The following is a 19082-nucleotide window of genomic DNA, read 5'->3' on the forward strand; positions in this document are numbered from 1 at the left end:
AGTGGCTTGTATTTGATAATTTATTTACCCTTAGCCATGGTTGGAAATGCTGATCAAAGTGTTCTTCATTGTTGTGTCCTTCTGCTGGGTCCTTCCATCCTGTTTGTAGCTGTATGATTTTCCCCTTAGCAGAGTCTTCTGGTGGAAAAGTGAGCTTATGGGGAGGAGAGGTAGATAAACTAGGGGGAAACAGGAACAAGGGTCTGATCCCCAAAATCCAGGACTTAGTTTGGAACCTCTGAGGTCCCATTCTAAAGAATTGTAAGGGTGAGAAAATGAACTTTCTGGTGAATTTGGTGATAAAGGTGAATTTGGAAATGCAGTTTCCAGTGGTCTGAGAAAAGACTCCAAACCCTTCAGAGGCTGGTTTATCTTTAAAGTCCTGAGAAGAATGTTTCAAGTAATAGGTCTTGTGGCCTTGTGTACTCCTAGAAGGTACATTATGAAGGTAGCTGGAGTTTCTCTTTTTGTACTTATCTAGCACCTGTTTTTGAAAGACTTCAAAGCACTTTAGTATTTCGTAACCACCAATATCAGAAAGTATTTTGTAGCCTCCTCACCTACCTGAGAGATGGAAAGGGTCTGGAGGCATCAATCCCATTGGGAGATAGCCAGGTCTGAGGTTAAGGATAGGAGTAAAGATGATGGGGTTCTAGGCCTGGCTTATCTGGTAATTTGCTGTGTGACCTTGGGTAAGTCACTTAATTTTGCTGGGCCTCAGTTTCCTCATCTGCAAAATGCTGAATAGTACGTTTCTCACTGGGATGGTATGAAAGTAAAATGAGATTATAGATGGAAAGTGCTTTGAAGATATACACTCTGTAAGAATGCTGTGTATTATTTTATAGGTGGAGAAACTGAGGCACAGAGTTCTTTAATGACTTGCCTAAGGTCACATAACAAGTCAGCAGCAGAACCAGAATTAAAGTCCAGGTTTCCTGACTCTCAACCTTGCTCTCTCCCTATTAGACAAATGTTATGTAAATATTTGAATATGTTCAGCTGCAAAAATGGGCCCATTTACAAATAGGCAGGCAAGAGCAGCCTAAGTGCAAAAAAAGCAATTAAAGTTCATTTTAAAAATAAATTCATTTACTGAGTTTAAAAACAGTGAATTCACAAACAAATTAATTAAAGCCTCATTTTTAAAAAATCTTGATGAAAGTGTTTTTAATTAGTCATTGTTTTTTAAACTCACTGTTAACTCAATAAAGGGTTTTTTTTTTAATTGTTTGTTAGCTAGAGAGGTTTGTTTTGTTTTGTTTTCATAAGCTTCATTTTTTTTTAACCCTGAATCCAACTTTTCTCTTTCTTTAGCTCAAACTTATCTGCCAGTTTGTAAATGGGTCTATTTCTGTGTATGGGTCTTATCATAGATATATAAAAATTAGCTGTTGGTGTGATTATAATGAGGCAGCAGCAGCAGCAGTCTCCATGATGGACACAATTCAGAAAGCTGCTGCTAGTCACCAACGGGCAGCACAAATCAATTAAATTTGTGCCGTTTCTAGTGTAAAAAAAAAGTTTACTGTTTACTGGAAAAGATCTCTGACTTTCTGTGGCATATGAGGTGTGAATCGTTGTCCAAAAAAATCTGGTGTTTCAAAGAATCAAACTCTGGTGGCATTAAATGTTCACTTTTATTCTGCTCATAGTTGTGAATTCCTCCCAGCTTTGTTCATCCTTTAGGAAGGAAGTGAGGAGAAAACACTGATAGGTGTGGAGAAGGAGAAGATTTGGCATCAAGCCACAACCACCTTGGCTCCTGGTGCCTCAGGACACTTACAGGGGAGGGACACATGTAGTTCTATAGCCATGCTGCTTGAAGTGGAACTTGGTCAAGGAACTTCATGGTCAAGGTCAAGAGAGACAAGCAGGTTCAGTGAAAAGAACACTGGCTCCAAAGTCAGAGGACTTGGGTTCAGTTCCCACCTCTGAAACTTACTAGCTGAAATTTACTACCTTGGTAACCTTGGTAACTGCTCTTAGTGAGCCTCAGTGGGCTCTCACATTCATTGAATAACCCAGAAGACTGAAGATAGTCACTGGTGGCAATTGGATTTCCTCACCCATCAAAGACTGGGTAGATTGGATTGCCTTTAAAATCCCTTCCAGTTCTGAGATCCACCATTGCTATGCTCCTATATCTCGACACCAGTGAAACAATGTTAGTTATCTGTGCAGCAACATTTCTTGATCTCTTAGAAAGAGCCTTCACTGCCATTTCCCCTATCCACCACTGACACCAGCAGGGCTGTGCATAAATCCATTAACTATGGGCTATAGAACCCTTACTTCAATCATGTTTGCTATGCTTTATGTATGCTGAAGGTAATACCTTTATAGTCTCCACCCTGAAGACAGGGAAGCAGCACAACAAAGGAAAAAGAGCTTGCCCAGGACCATGGACAGATCTGCTTTTGCTCCTTCTATCCAACTCAAACTCAGCTAAGGGGCATTGAGGAGTACCTAGAAGTAGATTCTTAAGGGGCAGGGGCAGAGGGTGAGAATGGCTGAGATGTTAAATGAATCAATCATGTTAATGACAGCAATAAGAACTACAATAGCAGCGAACTATGCCCCAAAGACTGAAGAGCACTTTACATACATTGTTTAATTTGGATTTCACAATAACTCTGTGAGGTATCATTGTGTCTCTTTTAAAGCAGAGGAAATAGAGGCTCAAGTTGAGTTGTTTACCCACAGTCTCTCAGCTACCCTCATAAACTTCTTCCTCACTCCAAATCTAGGACTCTTTCCATCATCCCACATTGCCCTAGCCTCATCTCTGTCCCCTTGCCAACCTCATTCACAGTTGCTCTAGAATCATAGATTAAGAAGGGAACTTGGAGGACATCTAATCCAACCTCTTCATTTTACAGCTAAAGAAACTGAGAGCCTTAGAGGTGAAATGATTTACCTAAGGTCACATAGGTAGTGTCAGAAGCTGAATGTGAACTCTGGTCTTCTTTGTGAACTTGAACATATCAGACTGTCAACAATATTTACAAAGTGCCCACCATGCAAAGTGTATTGTGATATACATGTGATATACATGTATTGTGATATACATGTGATATACCATATTAAGCCACTCCCTACAGTTACAAGTAGTCATCTCAACACATAAGTAAAGTAGGCAGTTCCTATGTAGTGTGACTGGTGAGACACTGAAGGGCCTAACCTACTTTATAATATTCCCGCCAGTCTTTCACAATGCCTAAGATTTAACCCACTCCATTTTTTTTAACTTGCAATGATACCTTGTAGGGGTGACTTGTGAACCTACTCTCAACTATAAAAATCCTAGCAATAGGTAACTTATCCATTCCCCAGAAGAGAAGAAGAAATGGAACACAATAGGAGTGTAAGTTGGGGACCAAGGGAAATTCAAGAGCTTCCTGGGAAGGGGGGGGGGGATGGAGGGCACAGCCAGAGGATAGTATCACGTAAGCCTTGAGGTAGAAAGGAAAAGGAAGGAAGGAAGAGGGGGTTATGGAACAGGAACTAGGAGCCAGCCTGAGCATTCCTGAGGACCACCTTCCTCCTTCCTTTCCTGTATGAAGATGAATCTTCTGCATCACCATCACAAGAGAATGGACATTGAGCTGATATTCCTATAATGGTGATGGAGGTGCTCTGACCATTACTATTCCCTCCCTAAATCCCCCAGAGTGACCAGTGACACACATCTGCACAGCCACTGGTGGGGATTCAGTATATAGTCCATGGCTATTGGAACTCGCCAAACCAATTGGCCTCTACAAGGATCAACCCCTTGGCTTTGGCCTCTTTACAGATGACTGTGCTCCCACCTAACCTCAGTAGTCACAGATTCCAGGCCTCCCACCACCAACATTTTACTTGAAACAAAACAGAGCAAAAATCCCATGGAATCATTTCTTCAGGGGTTTTCCCTCTCATATGCTTCCTTATCATAGAGGGCAGGGATGAAGGAGATAGTGAAATTGAAACATCATTTCTTTGGAAGAAAATGTTATGTCAGTATATACATAGCCTTGTTCAATGTTGCTTCAATCAGTTAACACATTTATAAGTACTTACTGAACCCCTGTTGAATACCCCTAGGCATTATTGAGGGATGGGGCACAAAAAATTCATAGACTCCCTCTTCTGAAATGCGATGGGCCTTATCATCTATATCAGTCATTTTGGAATTTATTTCATTCAACACTCATTTATTCTTTTTTTTAATTTTTTTTTATTTTTTAGGCAATTGGGGTTAAGTGACTTGCCCAGGGTCACACAGCTAATAAGTGTTAAGTGTTTGGTCTGAGGTCGGATTTGAACTCAGGTCCTCCTGACTTCAGGGCCAGTGCTGTATGCCACCTAGCTGCCCCTCTCACATTTATTCTTTAAACATTTCAATACATGTTGATGTATTTTTGTTTCTGTATCACCTTCATTTCCAAATATATCCTCCTCCCCTCCTTCCAAAGATATCTTTCCTTCCTCAGAAGGATATCTCTTGGAATGACATTTTAGAATGGGGGAAAGAAAAAGGGAGAGAGACAGAGACAGACAGACAGACAGAGAGAGACAGAGACAGACAGACAGACAGAGAGAGGGAGAGAGAGTGAGAGAGATAAAGCAGGGCAGCAATGCTAACCAATACATCCTCTAAGTCAGTCAGCATCCCCTGTGCTCCACACCCTCAATTCCCAATGTCAGCAAAGAAGGAAGAGAGGCATTTTTTTCTCTTATCATCTTCAGGGCTAAGTTTGAATATTGTATGTATGAAGCTCTCAGATTACTTTTTATTTTTGTTCATTCCATTGTCATTTTATGCATTGTTACTATATATTTTGACACATCTTTATAATGATAATAGTTAGCACTTATCCTGCTTACAAAGTGCTTTACACTTTTTATCCTGACAATAACACCATAGGTATATGCTATTATTAGATGAAAAAACTGAGGCTAGGAGAGAAGGGAACAAACATTTATCTAGCACCTACTATGTGCCAGAGCAGCTGGGTGGTGCAGTGGATAGAGCACTGGGCTTAGAATTAGAAAGACTCATGTTTATGACTTCAAATCTTGCTTTAGATAGTTACTAACTGTTTGATCCTGGGCAAGTCACTTAACCCTGTTGGCTTCAGTTTCTTCATTTATAAAATGAGCTGGAGAAGGAAATGGCAAACCACTTCTGTATCTTTGCCAAGAAAACCCCAAATGGGGTCACAGAGAGTCTGACGTGACAGAAATGATTCAACAATAACAACAACAACAATAACAACAACCTGGGAGGTAGGTGCTGTTATTATCCTCATTTTGCAATTGAGGAAAATGAGGCCACAGAGTTTAAGTGACTTGTCCACGGTCACAGGTAATGTGTCTAAGGCAGTATTTGAACCTATTTTGCTTACTCCAAGTCCCTCATGCTACCCACTACATCACCTAGCTGTTTTTTTATTAAGAAACTGTCGTGTGAAGGGCACTGGGGTAGGTACTAGAGTAGAGATAAACTTGACAAGATACAGTCACTGACTTCACAGAGCTAGAGTCAAGTAGCAGATGGATAATACACAAGGACACATAACCATAAAGCAGAGTATTGCATGATGCGTGCATTTGAGAAAGGCAAAACAAAGTATTTTGTGAGATCTAAGAGGAAAAGTTATTGGGGGGGTGGAGCAGAGGAAAGGAGGGTCAGGGAGGACATAAGTTATCAGAGGGGGTGGTGTCTAGTTGTATTTTAAAAGGTGTGTTAAGAATTCAACAGATGAAGAAAGAGCTAGAGGGCATTCTAGACATGATCTGTGCAAAGCCCTGGAGGTGGGAGGAGTGTGGAGCATGTTCTGGGCAGGGAAGAGGGGTGGGTTGTGGCAGAATAGTCCAGTTGAACTGCAATGAAGTGTTCTTGGAGGGGAGTAATATGAAATGAGGCTGGAAAGGTGAGAGAGTGTCAGATTGTGATACATCTTAGAGCCAAGCAAAGAAATCTCAACTTTACTTGGTAAGACATAAAGAGCCATAGAATACTTCTGAGGACTGAAATGATATGACCAAAATTGTACATAGGAAAGATTATTCTTGAAGTGATATGAAGAGTAAATCAGACAATCAAAAAAAAAAAGGAAAAGATACTATTTATACAAAAATATTTATAGTAGCCCTTTTTGTGGTGGCAAATCTCTGGAAAACGTGGTGACTGTCAGTTGGGGAATGGCTGAACACATTATGATATATAAATGGAATGGAATGGAATACTTTTGTGCTCTAGGAAACTATGAAAGATGGTTTCAGAGAATCCTGTGGAAATTTGTATGAATTGATACAGAGTAGAGTGAACAGAACCAGGACAACAATTTATATTGTAACAACATCATTACAAAAAAGGACAACTTGAAATATTTAAGGACTGTGATAAATGTAATGATCATTGATGATTCCAAAGATCGAGAATAAAGAATATTGCCTACCTCTCGATAGAGAGGTGATGGACTAAATAATCAGAATGAGATGCACACATATACATATATGTACATACATACCTCTCTTGTTTCTCTCTCTCTCTCTCTTTCTCTCTTTCTCCCCCCCGCCCCCACTTTGGTGGTGCAGTGGATAGAGGGCTGGGCCTGGAGTCAGGAAGACTTGAGTTCAAATTTGGCCTCAGATACTTCAAAAATTGTGTAACCCTGGGCAAGTCACTAAACCCTATTTGCCTCAGTTTCCTTATCTGTAAAATGAGCTGGAGAAAGAAATGGCAAACCACTCCAGTATCTTTGTCAAGAAAACCCCAGACAGGGTCATGAAGAGTTGGATACAACTGAAATGACTCAACAACAACTTTCTGACTCCAAACCAGGTTCCATCTCTCCTCTGCCCGATGTGGCCAAGGTTGGGGGGGGGATTTGTCCCCTGCATTAATAGTTGTAACTCAGAATCTGTTTTCCCATCAAAATAATTTTATAAATAGTGGTTAGATATTCTTGAAGTAGAACTATTATTACTGTACTTCAAACACATTCTGTGTTGAATAGGTTTTTGTGGGCTTACCTGACAACCTAACAACCAGCTTTGTAAACAAAATGCATTTCAAAACCCAGATAAACTGACTTACAAATCTTCTTTTGGAACATCAACTCCTTTGGAAGCTGAAGGCTTTCTGTACCGTCCCTCCATATAAATTCAACAAATTTGTGGGTGTCTATCATCCCAGCTGAGTGGCACAGTGGATACAAGGCCAGGCCTAGAGTCAGGAAGACTCATCTTCCTGAGTTCAAATCTGGCCTCTGACACTTAATAGCTGTGTGACCCTGGGCAAGTCACTTAATCCTGTTTGCCTCAGTTTCTCATCTGTAAAATGAGCTGCAGAAGGAAATGGCAAATCGCTCCAGTATCTTTGCCAAGAAAACTCTAAAAGGGGTCATAGAAGAGAAGGATGTGACTAAAATGACTCAACAGTTAATATTTATTAATTAGAATGTAGAGATCCTGCTGTGATCACCACCATTTTACAAAGGAAAAAACTGAGGCCCGGAGATAAACAGTGAATTCCCTGAGGTTACACAACTATCTAGTGGCAAAACCACAACCAGAACCCAGAGTGTTTTATTCTAAAACAATACCATTTTGTTATTTTACCATACCCTTGAAATGTATGGTAAAAAATGTGACCTTTTCATCTTTTATCCCTGAAACTCCCCACCCTGGGGCCCTTCAGCCTGGACAGGTGATTACCTCAGTGCCCTTCTCTTTTTGGCCAGAAGACTTGTAGCCAAGGCAAATGCAAATCCTCCTCCTACTTCCTGCCCCACCCCCTCTCTCATTTCCAGTTCTTGAACCATAATCAAATCAACACAGTTGTTGTGCTGCATCCTATAATTTCCAAACCAAACTACCCTTCCCTAGCCACCACTCCCTTATATGCCATGTCTCCTCCTATTTGAACGTAAGCTCCTCAAGGCCAGGACTTTTGCATTTGTATCTCCAGCATTTGGCATGGTGCTTGGCATGTAACAAGCTCTCAATAATTTTTTTTCATTCATTCATTCATTCATTCATTCATTCATTCATGTATATTTTATGCTGTTCTCTGAATCCCCTGCAACTGCCTTCCCAGTGCATGGATCAGTCCCAAACACATTCAAAAACATTCAATAAATACTTGAACAAATGGAGAAAGACAAGCTCTATCTCCAAGCAGTTTGCTGGCTCACAATAAAAAATATGAGGACGCCACAGATTAGTGAGGCTATTGGTTAAATTGGAGACTGACCAGACAAGGCAACCAGGTCACTGAAGGGCCATAGGAGGATCTGTTGATTACACCCAGAAGAAGTGTGTGGCATGAGGGACTTTAATATCTGTCTTTAAGTGTCTGAAAGGCTGTTGTGTGGAAGAGGGCTTAGATGTGTTGCATTTGACTTCAGAGGGCAAAACCAGGAACAATTGGCAAAAGCTTCAAAGAGGCCTATTTAGACTTGATAAGAATAGGCAGTATTTATATAGGTTTGGAAAGCACTTTCTAATTATCTCAAGATAATCCTGGGAGGGGAGATAGGTGCTATGATTACTCTCATTTTACAGATGAGGAAACTAAGGCAGGCAGAGGTTAAGTGACTTGCCTGGGATCATACAGCTAGAAAGTATCTGAGGCTGGATTTGAATTCAGATCTTTCTGACTCTTAAGTCTAACACTTTATCCACTTGACCACTTAGTTGCCTTTTAAAAACTATTTTATATTTGTTTATATTTGTTTTCTTTATTCTTTATACATATATATACAATGTATTATGCACATAATATGCATATACATATCTATATACATGTATGTGTATACACAGGTACATACATGTGTGTAGGTATATACACATGTGGATACATGCGTGTATATATATTCATTTTTGTGTGTACATGTGTGCATATGCCTGTGTGTGTATATACATGTGTGTATGGTTATACATGCATGTAGTATTGATCCATTCTTTGTATTTGTATCACCAGCACCTAGCATAGTGTCTGGCATATAGAAAACAATAAATACTTGTTGATTGACTGATCGTTTGAAAAGAGGATTTTCCTGGGTTTCAATTCATCTCAAGCATATTTCACAACCTCTTTCTCCTTTGTCTTAAGCCTCTCTGCACTGGGCGCCCCTCACCCCTTGTCTCAGTGGACAACTTGACCATGGAGCCACTCCCATGATTCCTTAGGTGTCTCAGAAACGGCAGCAGCCTCTGCCCAGGACTGTTCGTCCTACGGGCTAGTGGAGAAGACACTGACCATGGTGTCTCTCCAGTGGATAGCTTCATAAGCAGCAGCTTTCACTTATCTTATGCCAAGTTAGCGCTGACCAAGTGTCTCTCCCAGTGAGCGACAAATGGTGAAGATACCTGCTGCACCGAGACGCACGATGGCATGTGGCTGCCTCCAGAGGGACTAGTTCCTCCCTCCCTCCCTCCCTCCCTGCTAAGGCTGAATTGATTACATGTAGTCTGTTGACAGGATAATGAAACCAGCTGGAGCCACTGTCCATCTCCCATTCTCAAGTTAAGTGGTTTTTATTAAGTCATCTTATTGCTGCAGATCTGATGGGTAAGAGCTGTGCTCCCACTGATTATTCTCTGACAGCCTCAGGTGACACAGTGCACATCTATACCCTCCCCACTCCCCTTCCCTGAGGAAGCTTTTTGGCCCAGCTGCACAAAGTGAGTCAGGAGCACAGATGTTGCCTTTTCTCCCTATGGATAGCTACCATTCAGTTTGTACCTTTCATATATATGTATGTATATGTATATATATATATATATGTGTGTGTGTGTGTGTGTGTGTATATATGTGTGTGTATATATGTGTACATATATACACACATATACACAAATATTTTATGTAAATATATTTATTTTTATTTCATTTTAATATAATATATAATTTATATTTTATATAATTATATAATTTATATAAATTTTACATAAATATAAAAACCAAAAATGTATATATGTAAACATATATACATATATATGCACTATACTGGGCAAGGACTGTTCCAGTGAAAGGTAGGATTTGGGGCCCTGGTTTCTGCTCTGGGGTCCAGAAACAAAATGAGCCCAGGCTAGAGCTGTACTTGACCTTTCCATATCTGAGCATCTTTCAAGGACAAATTAGAACACTCCCTGGGGGTTGCTCTTGAGAAGGCCCACATGGTCTGGGAGACTTGGAACAGTCTGGGCAGTATGAGGGCCCTAGTGTTATGCAGAGCAAAAATCAGCATATAGAAAGGAAGGAGGGAATGTGTTAAAGGCAATTTTTACACAGACCCCCTGATGGAAGATGGCAAGCTGCCAAAAATTGCTACTGTGGGTTATGCCTACATTAAAATATCAGAAATGAGCAATCATCATCATCATCATCATCATCTTCTCCCTGAGGGAGAAATCAGGAGTGCTAGTGGAGTTAAATCACAACCCCCACCTTCCCTCAGACTGCAATGGAGGTAGCCCGGGACCCTGAACCCAAGAGCTCTGGGAATGAATAGCAGTGCAGACCCTATTTCCAGGCTGCCTTCCAACACTGAAGGGAGAAATTTGGAGGAGGGGCCCACCTTCTTCTCCACCACAAACACTAACCGCTGACCATCGGCCACCAATAGGCATCTTAGTCCAAGGGCTGGAAATGCCAGTCTCTTCCAGGTCAGTGGTACTTCTTCCAGCCTGGACTCAGATGCCATCATCCAGGAAGTAACCCCCGTGAAGATGAGAACTAATGACTCCTTCTGCAGGTGCTACCTCCCCTGCCACTTCAGCACGGACAGCGATTGAAGATGGAGGGGAAAAGATTGTCTTGATACCATGAGATAGCAAGAAATATTAGAATAAAATCAAAAGACTAAAGAAGTAGAAAATATAAGATATCAGGTATTTTTAAAAAATTGATCTGGAAAAAGGAGAGATAATTTAAGAATCATTGGATACCCTGAAAACTGTGATAAAAAAAAAAGCCTGGACATTAAGTTTTGAAAAATTATAAGTGAAAACTGTCTAATTCTAATAGAAAAAGATGGTAAAGATAGGAAGACTCTATTGGTAATCCCCTGAAACAAATTCCTAAAGGAAAAGTCCCAGGAATATTGTACTTCCCACTTCAAAGAAAAAATACTGCAAACATCCAGAAAAAAAAAAAAAAAAGATGTTCAAGTATGAAGGGACTAGATATAGTAGAATCAGCTTCTACTCAAAATGAGGAGATCTTGGAACACAATATTCCATAAAGCAAAGGATAATAAGATTCCATAAGCAAAGGTTGGCTTATAACCAAGAATAACCTTCCCCGCAAAGTTGAGTATAATTCTTCAGGTTAAAAAAAAAAGATCTTTAATGGAATAGAAGGCTTTTAAGCATTTCTGATGAAAAGACACAAACACAGGTCCAGAGAAACCTAGAAAAGTAAATTTATTTAAACAGTTGGAAGGGGCTATATGACAATATAGTGCTGACATCCTAAAAGGGAAAGAAGAAACAAGTATCTCTTCAGAACCTTCATGTCTTCAAAGGGTTTTGAGGGAGTTAAATAAGAAAAAACAAACGTCTTGGGAGTGGGTTGTTTCTGTTCTGGAATTTTTAAGAGGGGAAAGAGAAGGGCAGATTAAAAAAAAAATTCAGTAGTGTTTAAAGGAAGAAGTGGAGAGTGGCAGTTATTTCTCCAAGTCCGGGTGAGAAGACAAATATGCAAGCATAGAGGAAGGGTGTGTGTGGAGGGGGGCATAACATAAACGTCACTCTTATATGAAACAGATAAAAGAGGGCTGAAGAGAGAAAGAGAGTGTTTGGTATAGAAATACATCAAACTCAACAGGTAAACTAACCAGATGATTTCCCCAATTCTGAAGTGGGGATTAAAAGGGAGAGGGAAAAAAGAAAAGAACTGGAATTTAAGCATGTACTTTAGATTATCTTTTAGACATTTGGTGAACAGTTCAATAAATTGTTATAAAAATAAAATATGTGAAAGGAATTATAAATACTGTTAACAAATACTATTGTGCCATAAGAAACAATGAAGGAGATGGTTTCAGAGAATCCTGGGTAATATGAACTGATGCAGAATGAAGTGAATAGAATCAAGAGAAGAATTTATACAAGAATAACAATATTGAAATGAAAAACAACTTAGAAAGATCTTTGATCAAATCTATGACCAGCCATGTTTCCAGACAATCTATTATAAAGCACATTACCCACTTCCTGACATAGGGTAATGGACACAAAGTGCACAGATAGACAGTTTTGGACATGGCAACTGCATAGATTTGTTTTGGTTGACAATGCTTATTTATTTCAAAGGTTTTTCCATTTCTTTTTTTTTTCTCTTGGTTAATGGTAGTGGCAGTGGTAGGTGGGGGAGGAAAGCTCTGATATCCAACCTAATTTTATCCCTAATGTCTTCATTTAAATTTTTTTCTTTAATTTCTCTTTGGAACCATTCTGGAATTTCTTGATGTGATTACATGATCTCTAAGGAATTCACAGCATTCTCTTTTTCATCAGGAATTTTCATTTATTTTTTCTTCACAATATAATTTTGGTACATTGTATTTTGGCTTCTCTTGGCATTTTTACTTATTTTTCTTTCTGCATTTGTAAGCTTCTTCTTCTTTTTTTCCTCTTTTTTTTTTTTTGGTGACACAATTGGGGTTAAGTGACTTGCCCAGGGTCACACAGCTAGTAAGTGTCAAGTGTCTAAGGCCGGATTTGAACTCAGGTTCTCCAGATTCGAAGGCCGGCGCTCTATCCACTGTGCCACCTCGAGTTTGGAAGCTTCTTTATTGGTTTAACTGCTTGTGAGCTAGGTTTTTCTTCAGCCCTTATCCTCTGAACTTTTAGTCTTTCAATCTTTCTTATTCAAAAGAAAGGGTGTATCCAAAAAAAAAAAGAAAGAAAGAAAGGAATACAAAAATTTTTGTACAAAGAGAGACACTAGAGACCACCAGAATCCAGTCCAAGGCTTTGGTGTCTGGTTTCCCTCCTCAGTCTTTGTTCTGCACCCCATCCAGGGCTCCACAGATTCCCTCAAGGCTGAGTCCCTTTATCTTTCTTATGCTGGGGAAACGTGTCTGCCTGACCCAACCTGGGTCCAATCCCAGGGTAAAATGCAGGGAAAAGAAGACTGACTCACATAGGCTTCTAGTCCTCTTATCCTCTGTCACCAGAAGCTTTTCCCCTTCTGGCTGTGTCTATCATCTCTGCATCTTTTAGTGTCTTCCTGGCCCCTCCCACCGCCAAGTTGCTTTCTCCTTCGGGTTCAGGCTGAATCACTGCTATATGGGGACCAGACAGAGATCCCAACAGTTCCTTTAAAACATTAGTTTGCAAAGTTGTTTGTACCTCCTATACCTAGTAACTCTTGAGTGGGGGCTTGAATATTTTTCTTCAATGTTATTTCATAGGATTTTAGCTCGTATGGTGTTTCTGTCTTCTTTTCTTGTGGGTTCAGCTTCAGTTACTCTATGTTTGGCACAAAATTCCTTCTTTTCTGGTGTTTTTTTTGTTGCAGAGTTTTGTAGAAAGCAACTACTTCCTCAAATTGCCAATCACATAATTAAGAACATATATTATTAAAGGGATAATGTGTAAGGTGACAAAGAGAACTGGGGATCACTAAAAGCCAGCATAAATTCTTAAAGAACATATCTGTCAGACTAACAACATTTCTTTTTTTTTTTTTTGACAAGTTAACTAGGCTGGTAGATCAACAGTATGCTATAGATGTATTATATCTAAATTTTAATATTTATTACAAAATTTTAAATATTTATTGTAAACTTATGAGTCAGTTAAGTAGTATAGTTGATAGAGTACTAGACCTGGAGTCAGGAAAACCTGACTTCAAATTCAGTCGTAGACACTCACTAGCTTTGTGATTTTGAGAAATCCTCTTAACCCCTGACTGTCTCAGTCATCTGTAAAATAGTAGCACCTATATCCCAGGGTAATAGATTTTGACAGATTAAAATAGTAGGCCAATTCTAGTAAGATGAAATTTATTATGGATCAAAGCAAACATTTTACATTTAGGTTCAAATAATCAATTTTGCAAATTTGAGATAGAGGAGCCATGTAGACAATAGTATTTAAAAAAAAAGATATGGAGGTTTTCAGTTCAGTCATTTTTCAATTGTATCTGATTCTTTGTGACCCCAGTTGGGGTTTTCTTGGCAAAGATACAGGAGTATTTGCCAATTCCTTCTCCAGCTCATTTTACAGATGAAGAAATTGAGGCAACTAGATTTAAGTAACCTGCCCAGGGTCACACAGCTGGTAAGTGTCTGAGGCCAGATTTGAACTCAGAAAGATGAGCCTTCCTGACTTCAGGCCTGGCACTCTGTTCACTGCACCACTTACCTGCTGGAGGTTTTAATGGATTGTAAACTCAAAACAATTTAACAGTATGATATGACAACCAAAAAATAATAATAATGCTATAGTGGCTGCATTGAGAGTCATGGTATCCAGAGGATGGGCAGTGATAGTCCCACTGTACTCTGTGCTGTCCAGACAACATTTGGAGTATTGTGTTCAGTTTTGAGTTTCTTTTGCTAGCTTTTAAGAAGGCAATTTGATAAACAGGCAAGCACAAAGAAAGGTGCCTGGGATGGTGGGGACTGGAGACTATAATAATTATGAATTGACAAATGTTTAGCTTGAATAAGAGGAGACTTAGGAGGACATGACAGCTATATTTAAAAAATTTAGAGTTGTCAGGAGGAAGAGAGAGTAGACATGTTCTGATTGACATCTGAGGGAAGAAGTAGGAGCAATAGTTGAAAGTCACAATGAGAAAAGTGAAGTTGAAAACTTTCTAACAATTAGAGATACACAAATATATAATAGGTTGTATTTGGACATAGTAGTTTCCTTCTCATTGGAGCTCTTCAAGAAAAGACTGAATGGACTACTTGTTAGACAGATTTTACAGGGAAATCTTGGTTGGGTGTAGATTTAACGAGATGAATTCTGAGATTCTTTCTATAGCGCTTGTTGGCATGAGTGTGTGAGGCAGGTTGTCTCAAGTGTATTTGGGGATAACCACACTAACCCTTGTCTCTCTCTGCTACTGGCTCATCAGCTTAGTAATTCTTTATCTGTTCTGGTTCAAAGGCAGTCTAGTTGGCATGCTCTGAAATGTTCTCAGAAAGGACCAAAACCACAAAAATTCTCTATAATTGGCTCAGCCTCCCCACAGAGTAAACTTGGGGAAATCTCTTCTTCTGTGGGTTAACTTCACCCTCTATTTCAAATTCTGAACCTATTGGCTCAGACATAATTACTATTAATGGTCATGGAATTTATGAGCAGTACCAAATAATATTTAAAAAAATAAACATTTAGATAAGATAGAGAAGGCTACAATGGGTTTCATACCTAAGGTCACTTCATAAAGGAAAGAAGGGAGATGTTGCCTGTACTTCACTCTCCCCAGCTGCCACAACAGCCTGATCTCAAATCCACTCCTTCCAGACCCTTGTCTTCCTTATCCTTCTCTCTTCTCATTCTCATTCTCTGGTCTAGGCACTCATTGACTTGTATCTTGTCTTTGTCTCTTCCTTCCATGTCTGTTGCCCCAAAACTTAGACAAAAATCTCTTCCTCAAAAAAGAACAACAAAAACTGGATGGAGAAATAAACTCGGAGCTTATGATATAAGTCTAGCCCTAGGATTCTCTGTCCTACTGGGAAAGTCCTCCAAAGTCTCTGTGATACTGAGGAGGTCATGAAGCTAGTAATCCTTGGCAATAGATGATTCTATTGACCTACCTTTTGAGAGTCAAATAGCTTCCCTCCCATTTCCTATATTGGCCAGAATGGGTTGTGAGCTTCCTGGAGCCTTCAAAAAGGATACTTGTACCTCCTCACAAATGATTGTACATCTATTTTCTTTTCTCTAATGAGAGCTTCCTTTGGGAATGAAAGGAGGAAAAAAACTCATTAGGACCTTCTATGTGAACAGTAACTGCATGAGGCCTAATTACCAGACCTGAATTTTTATTTATCTATTTATTTTTGTTAGGGAGGGTAATCTCTAAGGTCCTTATTAAAACCTACAAATCTTCTAAAGAATGGTGGTATGTGAATCAGACTCTTTTAGCTGACAGGGGAAGTAAATAGATCCTAAGGGCATCCTAACCCCAACTGGGCAGACTAAGCACTGCTGATCTTTCTACTCCACTGAAGATATTGTCCTTAAGAAGTGGAGGGGGGAACCCCAGCACAGTCCCTACAACTTTGGACCAAGATAGAAAATAGAGAGAAAGAAAGACATGGAAATCTGATGGGGGGTGGGGAGGAGAGAACCCAACTGGGATGAAGTAAGCCCAATTTAAAGGAAGATTTTAACCTTACTAGGTGAATGTTTCAATAGATCATCCAGTAAACAATAACTCACTCAGGCCATGGGCTATCAAAATCTCTCTTTTTAGGGTGTTCTTCCTTAGTAAACATTATATTCTTGCTCAAAAGAGTTGATAGTTGGTCATTGGTGGTTTGATGGGAATTTAATGTAAAACCCAGCATTCTTCCAAATCCTGGTCCAGTCATTTTATGATAAAGGTATGAAATGATAAAATCAGAAAAATTATAGCATCACATGATCACAGAATTTTAACCTTAGAAGGGACCTCAGCCATCTCATCCAAATGGAATAATTATTCCAATTATTATAAATATTCCAAAAGAAATAATCACTACAATATACCAGACAAGTGGTCATCCAAGCTCTGTGCATGGTGAATCTACTACCTTCAAAAGCACCTCATTCTGTACCTCATTCTATGGTGTGACAGGACAACAGTTTTCTGATGTAGCTTTCCTTACCCTGACACAGCCCCCTCACCAAAGACAAACCCACACACAACCTACTTGAGCCCCAGTTTCTCCAGCAGGCTTCTGGGGGAATCTTCAATCACCCCCCCCACTCCCCCCACCCCCACAAAACAAAACAAAATAAAACCCGATTAGCTCCAAGTTGTCTAACATAGCTTTTTGGCCTAGGGCCAAGTAAAAGCCCAAAAGGCTCAGAGCCCCTCCAGGTCTCTATATTCTGGTGGCTGCCTGACCAGACACATTTCCAGGTGGAGATGAGGTGGGCTCCATCCAGAGAAGTTAAGTGACTCTATCCTTTTTGTTTACCCTTGCTGTGTTAGGGCAAAGTCAACTTTTTCCTTTGTTAAATGTTCAGTGACTTGTGAGTGCCTCATTTTGTCCCAGCATCGAACCTGAACCTGATAAGAGGGCTCCAGCTTTAGAATCTCATTTCACAACATCCGGACAGCTCTAAACAGGAGCAAGTTTTTCCTAATATCAAATCTAAATTTGCCTCTCTGTAATTTATACCCATTAGTCCTGGTTCTGCCCTATGAGGCCAAAAAATACCAATCTAATCGCTCTTCTACAAGACATCCCCTCAAAGAATTGAACACAGCTGTCACGTCTTCTCTGATTCTTCTCTTGGCTAAATATCTCTGGTTCCTTTATCCAGTCTCGTGTGACTCCAGAACTTCAGCATCTTGGTTATCTTCCTCCAGATACTGTCTGTCTTTTCAGTGACCTTCTCAACTGTTGCTGCCCAGAACTGCACATGATACACCAGATGTGTGGTCTGACCAGAGTGCCAACCTCTTCCTGTAAGCTATGTCTCTTAATTTAGCCCAAGATGGGCATCAGCTTTTGTTGACTGCCCCCTCACTGTGTTGGTTGACAACATGCTTGCAATGGAATGAGATATAACATTTTTAGACATAACCAATGTGGGAATTTGTCTTGCTTGACTACGCATATTTGTCACAAGGATTTTGTTTTTCTTTTAAATGGGAGAAGAGGGAGGAGTGGGAAATGGGACGGGGCCAGGGAAATTGTTCATTGAAAAATAAAACGAAAAAAAAAAAGTTGATACCACCCTTTGTGGGAGGTTAGATGGACCAAAATAAAAAAAAAAGAATTCATAATCCACACCCCCTCCATCTTTTTCCAGACAAACTGCTAATTATTTCTCTTCCATCCCACATTTACTCCCTGCTGACGAGTTACTACTCCCAGATAGCAGCATGCCTTAATCCAATTACAATGGCAGAAGCAGTGGGAGGCAGGAGACTTTTTTGTGGGTATTTCATATCCTAACCCTTGTGGTTATCAGCAATAGCAAACTTCAATGTGGAGGGAAAGGGAATAAGCATTTTGTATTGCACCTACTATGTGCTGAGCACTGTGTGAAACACTAGGAGGGAAGTGCCATTATCATCCCCATTGTACAGTTAAGGAACCTGATGCAAGTAGAAGTTAAGCCTCTGGCCCAGGATCACACAGCTACTAAGTATCTGAGGCAGGATTGGAACTCAGGCCTTCTTAACTCCAGGCCCAGTATTCTATTTACTGTGCCATCAGCTGTCAAGGGATAAAATGGTGTCCCGCAAAATGAAGAATAATATCTACTTTGATTCATCTGTAGATCTTAAACATTCTCAGATCATGTCTGCATTTTAAATTTCTAGGAAATACTATTAGACAACCTTCTCCTGTGTTCCTATCTTAATAAATTCTCTAGCCCATTCAATATTTTTACTTGATATACTAAAATTCTAGTATGTCCCCATCATAACTCATAGAGGGAGGGAGGTTCAAAGCTTCTTTTACTATAGTGTTGTTTTGTGTTGTATTTTCACAAAAACTGCTCAGCAATCATTTGAACCATGTTTCAAGATGGTGGAATAGATGAGGAGGTAGAAGTAAAAACAGGACAACAGTCACAGGAATGGGGACTAGACTATGATTTCAACAGCACGAGGAACTGGGGGAGGGAGATGTCGGGATCCCTTTACCAATGCAAGGCAACACCTTCTGGGCAACTTAGACAATTGCCTAGAATACTAACAAATTCAGTGATTTGCTCAGGATTATGCAATCAGAATGTGTCCATGGTGGGATTTGAACCGAAGTCTTTCTGGCTCTCTAATCTAGTGCCATCCCATATCTCAATTTAATTATACAGCTTCTATTTTATTTCAAAGTCATTTTTCTAAAGGAAACAAAATTGCCCACCTGAGTGCCTAGTAGCCCCTCATC

This window comes from Vombatus ursinus, unplaced genomic scaffold (genome assembly GCF_900497805.2).
Source record: "Vombatus ursinus unplaced genomic scaffold, bare-nosed wombat genome assembly UNPS02014798.1, whole genome shotgun sequence".
Classification (NCBI taxonomy): Eukaryota; Metazoa; Chordata; class Mammalia; order Diprotodontia; family Vombatidae; genus Vombatus; species Vombatus ursinus.